The following is a 10634-nucleotide window of genomic DNA, read 5'->3' on the forward strand; positions in this document are numbered from 1 at the left end:
AAGATCTTTCGGGCCACCAATTTTCGGAGTGTTCCACAAAGTCCTTAGCATGTTACAATTTCCCAAAGTATACTTAATTTTTCACATCTAAGTTATTGAGCACACCGGTCTGCTCTTATCACATGTACATTCAATAGAGAAATATTGTCTTTTCGTGAATATAAAAAATTTAAAAGGGTGTCTGTGCATGTTAAGGAATTAAAGATAACTATTCTTATAAATTAGGAATCTTTCTACTATTTTTTATACAATTTTAAGAAAAGGTCGTCTCGATTTTTGTACATGTATTTGCAGTCTTCTCGATCTATTCACATTCAATGTTTACATCGAGATAAGGTCCGTTTGAATTTGCTTAGTAACTTATAATAATTTCAAAAGTGCCAATCTTTGCTGCATATCAATCGATTCCTTTGGAATCTTTTCCCTGACTTTTTCTGATCTAGCTGTTTATATATACGGATAATTAGCATGTTTCAAAGAGGTAAACAGCCAGTAGAAAAATAAATTGAAGTTGGTATGCAGGAATTTATTCGCATAGCAACATTTTAAACCAATTTTACATCAAGCTTCTATAGCCTGTTGTACTCGTCGTTTGCTACTTAAGGCGGGAAATGATAACATTAAATGGAACTTTTGTTTTTATTTCAACTTAGATCTATTTCTATTTTTACTATTACCAGAACATTTTCCCGTGAATCCATAATTGATAGCGTCCTTGCTAAAATGGGACAAACATTAAGAAGATCTAGTTTTCAGTGTTTACAGGGGAGGTTATATTATGTCACTAGATTTCCCACTGTAGATCAAAGAGTTGTTTGTATTGAAGTACAATTAGTAAACTTGAACTTTGTGTTCATATATATATATATAAAAAAAAAAGGTAAAATCACAAAAATACTGAACTCCGAGGAAAATTCAAAAAGGAAAGTCCCTAATCAAATGGCAAAATCAAAAGCTCAAACACATCAAACGAATGGATAACAACTGTCATATTCCTGACTTGGTACAGGCATTTTCTTATGTAGAAAATGGTGGATTGAACCTGGTTTTATAGCTAGCTAAACCTCTCACTTGTATGACAGTCGCATCAAATTCCATTATATTGACAACGATGCGTGAACAAAACAAACAGACACTATAGGTAAAAATGTCAAAAATAGGGGTACAGCAGTCAACATTGTGTTATCATCTTAATCACTATAAAAACAACCAAATGTAACAAAGAAGCACAAAAAGGCATACATCAAATTTAACATCCTCATTTTGTTTTTTTATTATACGATTTTATTTATCTATGTAAAATCCACCCATAAAGGATGGACGGTTTTAAGTACTGGCGTAGAATCGCGCGTTTGACGTCCCACAGGTAGATATAAAATAATTTTGTCGTTCAAAGTTTGACGGGATACATAACGTCACGGTACCGAAATTGCATCGAGTACCCAAATTGCACCTATTTAGCAAAAATAGCAGAGGAAATTTTACAAGTTTTCCTAGAGACTAAACAATTTGTATTTTTATTATTTGACACTATGCACGTCTTTCAACATAGGTAAATATATTTAAATATACACAAAAAGTTCACAGTCTATAAACAGATGGTGTTCACTGGAAAAAGTAAAATGTACGGAACCGTCGCCATGCGACGTCCACAAAAAGTCATCTTTTGAAAATTAGTAAATAAAATATGTTACAAACATTCATTTCTTAAAAAATAAATAGTAAGCATGGACTTATGTCAAATTGTTCTAAATATTTAAAGAAATGAAAGAAAATATCTGTTTTTCGACTTTTAAGGATGTGAATTTATGCATGGGTGCAATTTGGGTACTCCTCATTACAGAATCATTGATCGATTGGAGGTCTGTTCAAACCCATTTTTCTATGATTCAATATGGATTCAAAATTAAATTGGTGGAACCATATAATAAATAATGATACATCTACAAAATAAACACAGAATTGAAACTTTTGTCTAGATCATAAATAAACGTAGGTGAAAAAACTGTCAAAATAGGTGCAATTTGGGTACCCTCACGTTAAGTACAGAGTCACGTCAAATGGATATCACAAAAAACAGACTTAACAGTAAAAGTAATATTAATAAAGACAAATAAAAGAATACTATAACACGTTATTAAGATGATAAACAACGTCAGTACGCAGAATATATACTTCAAGACCATCGTGTATTATTTGTGAAGTTGATACGGAATATTTATCAACAAGGTCTTGGTACCTTCCGATGAACTTTTTTAGAAAAAGAACGAGACGTTCTTTGACATACCCCTGGTTCATCAACTTTAGGATATTGGAGATTACTCAGTGTCAATGTTATACCTTTGTACTTTATAAATTAACTCGTAGGTAAATAATAAAGAAGTCATCGAATATTCCTTATGCCGATATACAAAAAGATCCATACCACTGTTTTTTCAAAGAATCTGTCATAATAACAAAAAGCTCATTTTAGACTAGGAACTGAAAACTCAATGCTAGTAGCATATGTAAACATAAGAATTTTCGACGAAAAGCCGGGAGTGTCATCAGTCGTCCGGATAGTGTAAGCGTATTAAACTTCCATACGACCTTAGTTGTTTTGTGCAGTGGTCAAAGACGTTCATTAGTCAAATTCTGTAAACGAGCTCTTTTGACACTTTTCAAATTTTTGAGCATGCTTTCTTTATTCAAGAATTGAATGCTTCTTTTTGATATTTTATTGGGGTGTAAAAACATTGACCGAAGTACATTTTGTATGTAGCGCACCGGGCATCTTCAAACTAAAACTTGCGCACGATCAACGATTTTACGATCCTTTAAAATTACAAAAAGAAGCATTCTATTCTTATAATTACATTTTTATGTTTCACAATGAAATTACGAATTATATCAAATATTTCGTTTATTTTCGTATGCATTGTTGTCACGTTGTCACGGGAAGCATGTGCTGTCATCATCTTTTTGATTTCATTGAAAAATACAATCTACTTTTGGAATGCCTCTCGATTGTTGTCAGCGAATCAAAAGTATGGGTTCTTATGAAACATTTTAGGTGTCAGACCACCAATTCACCCACTCCAATTACAACAGAGCCCTTCTTTGACAAAAATTAGTGCTTTTGATGTCATTGTTCACTCAAGCTAACAAATACTTTTACTTTAGCCTGCTGTACTCGATTTTTTTTCTATTTAAGGAGGGAAATGATAACTTGAAATGGAAGTTTTGTTTTTATTTAGACTTATTTCTATTTTTACTATGTACCAGAACGTTTTCCCCTTGAATTTATAATTGATAGCGTCCTTGCTAAAATGGGATAAACATTGAAAAGATCTAGTTTTCAGTGTTTACAGGGGAGGTAATATTGTGTCACTAGATTTCCCATTGATATCAACATATGCATCAGAAGGTGACTCCAAACAACTTATTGGCTGGTTCAAAATTAATATATATGAAAGTCTATCCTAATAAATAACAGGTGATGGCAGTGTGACTTTAAGAAGAGCCCCACAATTATACATATTCAAAACTCCAATGTATCTTGTAAATATGTGGTAAAATTGTTGGGCACAGACATTGACTGTCAGTTAATTTTTGATTTACATATTATAAATTGTGTAGGAAGGTATCTCAACAGTCATCAGTTTAACAATTTGAAACGTTTGGGAACTTTTCTTTCAAAAGCAATTATATTTCATACATTTATATACCAGATCAAATTTAGTTTTTGCCAATTAGCTTGGCATTTTTGGACTTAACCCCCCTTTTTCATAAAGAAAGAAAAAAAAAGAAAAGAAAAAAGAAAGTAAAAACACCATATTTATGTAAGAAAGAGTACTTAGCCTTGTTTCATCACCATATATTTCCAACTTGTAGATAAAGCTACGGTGCCACCTCTTTTGATGCATCAAATCAGAACTATGCCATTAGGAACTTTCTAGATTGTTGTTCAAACAGTATTCTAAAAGTTAAAACTACTTAGTATTCTTTCAGATACAGCTATATCGGTATATTAGACGTCCCCAAGGAAAGAACTTCTACTTATGGTAAGAAAAAGGTAAAATAGGCTACAGCTAATCTGAGAAACAGTCTTCTGGACCATTTCAGGACGGAGAACATTTTTTTTTTCAATTCAAAATCTTGATTCAGTCTTGGAACAGCGCGAAAATTCGCTGTTCCGCATGCATTTTAGCTTTAAGTGTTTACTATTATACTCCCAGCTCGGCAACTCTTTATATTTGTTAACTATTGTTTATCAAATTCCTTTTAAAATATATATATGCACTTTTTATGTATATGTGACTTGCTCTGCTATTTCGAGCCTATTTCATATTTTACGATAATTATTTACCATTGCTAATCTGCATGTTCGTGATGCTTTGTTTTATGTATTTAAGTGTTTTTATTTACGTGTTTTTGTTATGTAAAAAGCTCACTAAACTTATTTTTATATGTTCATACGTTATTAAACGGGATAAAACAAGAAGGAGTCTGAGCAATCGCTTATGAACGCCTTCTTCGAAAGTGAATAGTGTATGTGCTTTCAAAGGATTTGTTGTATATATTATAGCTCTGAAAATCCTTCACAAACATAGCATCTGTAAAACTTCTTTCTGGTTTCCGTATGTTGGAAATTTTCGTAAAACGTCAGAAAGAAGCATACAATTTGCCGCAAATTTGTATCCGATGACGCTAAAAAAGTAGCACAGAATGTCAGAAAAATATGATGATAAGGAAAACATAATGCACACTCCACCTATTAATAAACAACTGCGCCAAGGGCGCATGATACGCCCTAATGGTGCATATTAAAATTTTTACAAAAATAAAATGGATATTTAGAAGGCATTCCATCAGAAGAAAATAAAATGGTTCCGTAGAAAACATGCATGAGGATAACCTTAGGCATATAAGTATTGAGTCAATCATGACTGTTAAAAGTCCCATAACTCTGGAAAGACAAACCAGAAAATTTTTAAAATCAAAAGAGTACGTTCACCAATCCAAACAACATTTTTCTGTTTGTAGTAATTTAATTCAATCATACCATAGCTAGTGTAGTACATTTAAAAATGCCTTTTATATATCTGACGGTCAAAGATCCATAATTCTGGAATGGCATATCGGATTTTTTTTTCAATTGAACGATCTGTTATGATGCATCAACTCCAACAATTATTTAAAGTTCTAAGTAAATTAATTTAAACAAACTCTAGTTATGGTACAACAGGTGAAAATAAAGGCAACAGTAGTATACCGCTGTTCAAAAGTCATAAATCGATTGAGAGAAAACAAATCCGGGTTTGAAAAATTTACTTAAATCTGACAATTACAGTCCCATAACTCTGGAACGGAAAATAAAGAATTAAAAAAATAGACAGGGAGCTTCCTTTGATCATGAGAAGTAGCTAAAGCAAATGTGAGTAATAGTACTCATGTGTGTTGACGAACGGACTGAAGGACGAACATTGGTTTATCACAATACGTCTCATCTTCGACGGGCGTATAAAAACCAATAACTTTCGGGAGCGTATCAGCTCATCAGGTAGCACGTGCCTAATAATAATTTACGGGATATACTAAATAGGTCGTTTTTATGATTAAGCACAATTATTGTGTAGGGTATTGATGAGTAAACTGGGCCGATTAACTCACAAACTGAATAAAGCATATCTAGTTTTATAGATCTGATATTTTTGTTATTTGTCACAATAGAGCATTTGGTCTAAATATGAAATGTACATACGGAAAAAAGTAATGTTGTAGATAATACGAATAAACGTATCAATTCTAAACCACACTGTAATTCATACCAGGAAAATATGCATAAGGACTTGAAAATTGCTTGTTTTGAGAATTTGAAATACCTTGAATTAAAATTCCAAAGGGCACATGTTCAATATGATGAACTGTGTGCCAACCGGTAGTAACATTTACAGAGAAAATCTGGTAATCATTGGTATTTAACTTGATCGTCATTTTCTGGTTAAACTCGTCGTTTTTGATAATATCATCATTAAGCCGAATACCTTGCGTAAACCCTAACTTGATGATAAACGTTGCAAGGCTTTTCATTGCGCCGTGTGGAATGATAAACTGATATTCGGGTAAATACTGTGTATCACTTGGAACAGTCACATCAATAGTTCCTGTATGAGGACTATGAATCTTTAGGAACAATAAAACATTTTGGTCTGCCGTTATGGCCGTTGTGTTCTTGTGGTTTGTGTTATGGTAGTTGTTTGCATTTAGGACGGTAGACACTACATTATTATCATCCTTTAATTCTAGTCTAGTTCTAGTATGCGCAAATATTCTTAGCCCCATAGTCTTAATTTCTTCTTGAAGTTTTGGAACAATGAATTGACGACTAAATTCTTTATAAGGTAGTAACGGAACTACCTCAGGAATAGAAGATTTAAACATTACAGCCACTGGGTAAGATGACGTAATATACGTTCCTGTAAGATAACACTCATCGCAGCTTATATAATTGTATATGTATGGATCTGTCGTAAATGACAATAACTGGCCCTTATGGTAAGTGCTTTGACGAAATGTAATGTTACTCAGAATCCACCGTGCCGATGTAAAATTAACATTGATTTGTGTATCCTCTTCGATTGCTATCACTCCAAGTGCATCAAACTTCTGCTGAGTTTTAAACTGTGGTACAACATATTGTGTAGATAACAATGCAGAGGGTATCGCAGTGTATGACTCCCAAATTGAGCCATAACTATCTTTGACAAAATTAAATAAAGTAATGAGGACGTCACAGAAAATACGAACGTGTACATCACTGCTTTCGGTATCGTTAGCAAAGTCATTGGATAAGCCAAATGCTACATATTCTCCTTCCAGTGTCAACGTTTTGGTTCGTTTAAAAGATGGGTAAATGATATCACAATGTCCATGCTTCCGGGATGACAGGTAAAGGGTAACTTTCCTCAGCCTCGGATTAAACACTACAAAGAACTGGTAACCTGAAGGACCTAGAAAATATAAATTGACTCAGTGTGAAAGACGCAATTATTAAAACATGAATGAGTTTCCCTGATATCGTAAATTACATATATATAGCACGTCTAACATGAATGGAACAAGATAGGTCAGTAAAAATTCTAGTAGTCAAATTTCTAATTATTAAGGTCGCTTTAATGAATAAAAAGTATTGCACAGAATGCACAGATAAAATAGGTATATTAGAGGATCAAGTTTCAGAACATTATCTATGCAGGAAATGGTAGAACCCTTCCTTCAAATTTGAAACCTGCACTAGAATTTTGCCTGTTTGAGCTTACGTCAGGTCATGCTGCGTACCATATGTTGTCAAACTGTTCACTAACATTACAACTATATCCCATTGTAGCAAGAAAAATTGTTTTGATGTGAATAAGCAGTCACGTCCGGTCTGAATGGGACGTCAAATCCGATGATTCGTATTGATTGAGTGTCACTTTAAGACCAGTTTCTGACAGGAAACAGTTTATCACCCTAAATCAGTTTTGGACAGTTCTAATAAGGAATAGTTTTGATGGGGGTCGTGTTGCTCAGTCTTGTAGTTTTGGACAGTTCTAATAAGGAATGGTTTTGATGGGGGTCGAGTTGCTCAGTCTTATTTTCTGTGTTTTGTGTACTGTTTTTGTTTTTGTTTGTTTAAATCGTTTTCGTTTTTATGCCATGGTGTTGTCAATTTGTTTTCGACTTATGAGTTTGAATATTCCTTTGGTATTTTTCGCCTCTTTTTGGAAAGTTCTAACTTCGAACATATCATGACAGTTCTACTTTAGAAGAGTTTTTGATAGTTCTAACCTTAAACAGTTTTAACCTAGAACAGTTTAGACAATTCTATCCAAGAATTGATTCTGACATTTCTACCCTAAAATAGATCCCACCCTAGAACTGATCCTCAAAGAACGTATTCTTGGGTAGATCGTGAACTGTCATAATCTGTTCTAGGGTAATGTCCTAGAAACAGTTCTAATTGACGTAAATTAGAGCAGCTCTGTGATTGCGATTAAGAACGAGTGGGGTTAAATGGATTTTCCTGGTAAATCATAATTAAGAGAAAAAAGATGAAATAGTAAAAATAATCATGGATTTATGATTTAGTTCTGTTATTTTTCCGTGTTTATATTATTATTTTTTAAGAAAAAATATGTGAATTGGGATATATTAACTAAATGCTAGATTTTTTGGAAAGATAAAAATGTTCTAGGGTAGAACCGCTTTTGTCAGAAACTGTTCTTAAAGGTGCTAGGAGAACTGTTCTATAAACTTTTTCAGATCTTTTTCCATGTGAGTTCCTGACGATTTTTAGAGGAGCTTAGAACTGATCCCAACTATTCGATTATATAGTTGTTTATATTTTGATACTATTAGCACTTGGTTTGTAGCGGATTCAGATAATAAACAAGGAGAGAATCAATTTATATTTTGATACTATTAGCTCTTGGTTTGTAGCGGATTCAGGTATAAACAAGGAGAAAATCAATTTATATGTTGATACTATTATCACTTGGTTTGTAGCGGACTCAGGTATAAACAAGGAGAGAATCAATTTATATTTTGATACTATTAGCACTTGGTTTGTAGCGGACTCAGGTATAAACAAGGAGAGAATCAATTTATATTTTGATACTATTATCACTTGGTTTGTAGCGGACTCAGGTATAAACAAGGAGAGAATCAATTTATATTTTGATACTATTAGCACTTGGTTTGTAGCGGACTCAGGTATAAACAAGGAGAGAATCAATTTATATTTTGGTTGTTCTAGACAAAATGAACAAAGGATATAAATATATAATAAATATATTTTGATCAGGTTTGATCGCCAATGAGAAAACTATTCGACAGAGACCAAATGCATAGATGTTAGCAACTATAGGTCACCGTTTGGTCTTCGACAATCATGAGCAAAACCCATACCGCATAGCAAGCTATAAACGGCTCGGACAAAAGACATGTAAAACAGTTCAAATGAGAAAACCAACGGCCTGCAAAAGATTATGTACAAAACAATTTAACTATCGAAAAACAAATAATATATACAGTTATAAACGACAACCACTGAATTACAGGCTCCTGACTTCGGGCAGGCACATACAGAATGTGGCGGTGTTACATTTTGTTAACATGTTTGAGGTTGCCCAACCGTCTCCCTAACCTTGGACAGTAGCAACAGCACAATACAAGAACATACTGTACAAATCAATAAACGAAAATCAAATGTAATATACCGCAATAAAAGACAACCACTGAATTACTGGCACATACAGAATGTAGGGGGCGACCAAACCATCCCCTAAGTCGGGACATCGTCCATTTGAAGTCTGGGGTGAACAAATAATAATGGGAACCGTCATTACATCTTATTTTTATTGTTCACCTTATCACGTTTTAAGAAGAGGACACATACTTTTGGTTCATTATATACCTCTATATTCACAATTTTTTCCCAGGTATCCATCTGCACATAAACAATATGAAGAATTGTCTGTAGTTATACACGTTCCTTCATGATGACATGGTACTGATGAAATACATTGATCTAAATATAAGACTTAGGAATCATAATAATATTATTAAAGAAATTTCATACTTTCGCAATTAAACACACATATATATATTCACTATTAAATACGTACCACTAAAAATCTCACTTTAGTTTTCTGAAAACCTTTAATAAGCACACTATGTAGCAAATCTACCTTAACATTTTAATACACATTGATGGACAAGTAAATTTTGACTCATTATATTTCTAATTAAGCAAATGTTTCATTCATGCAAATTAATTTGCTAGTTTTAGTAAACAAAATCAAAAGCACTATTTTGTAAGAGTAGGTCTACTTTTATGTTCTCAATGCTGATTGGTTGAATTGGTGGTGTGACACCTAAAGACTCAACGAACACAACTTGATAGATATTTTCAATAAGACCTTTAGATGTCTGAAAGGAACTTTCTCTGTTAATAATCTTTATTTTCAAAAGATATTAATACTATTTATCCAACGCAACTTATTCTTACAAAATTAAAGAAATCTTAATAGTGATCAATGTAAGAGTTTGATTCTAGAATTCCATGGTAATCTTTGTGCTTTAAAGGTCTAACAAACGGGGAGAATTTTACTTTTAAGTTATTGTATTTTCTTATTATTGTTGCTTTTCCGATCACTTCTTCTTATGGGTCGTACATTTCTCAGTTCGTATAATATGTGCATGTTACGGCTCAGATTCATTACTAAAATGTGTATACCCTGATCAGATAGAGGAGGGGTATACTGCTATACCTCTGTAGGTCCAATAACATTTTGGTCGTATTTTTCTCAGGAACTGCAAATAACAGCTTCCTTAAATTTGTTATCAATCATCATGTGAGCATGCTATAGATGAATTTTCATCGCTCATTAACTTCCTGTTAACCGACTAATTAAATAATAGCCATGTATGGAATTTTCGTCTCGTATTTTTCACCAAGTGTGTTTACCGATTTACTTAACGTTTTAGTTATCAGTAGCTAACAGTTCAACTTGTTTTATCAAGAATATAATTAGTATAAATTGGTCAACACTTTACACTATTGTTTACCAGAAATATAAAAATATGTTTTGAAAACATGATTCAACATC

At 32.9% G+C, this 10634-nt stretch overlaps 1 long non-coding RNA gene across 1 annotated transcript; it reads right to left on the reverse strand.

Moving 5' to 3' along the window:
* Positions 1–5662: 5662 nt before the first annotated feature.
* LOC127728436 (uncharacterized) lies at positions 5663–9549 on the reverse strand. The gene is made up of 2 exons (XR_007994127.1): positions 9440–9549; positions 5663–6992 (listed from the first exon to the last, which is right to left on the reverse strand). It is a non-coding gene; the product is annotated as an uncharacterized LOC127728436 (long non-coding RNA).
* Between the last annotated feature and the right edge of the window lie 1085 nt (positions 9550–10634).

Source organism: Mytilus californianus, unplaced genomic scaffold (assembly GCF_021869535.1).
Source record: "Mytilus californianus isolate M0D057914Y unplaced genomic scaffold, xbMytCali1.0.p SCAF_2, whole genome shotgun sequence".
NCBI lineage: Eukaryota > Metazoa > Mollusca > Bivalvia > Mytilida > Mytilidae > Mytilus > Mytilus californianus.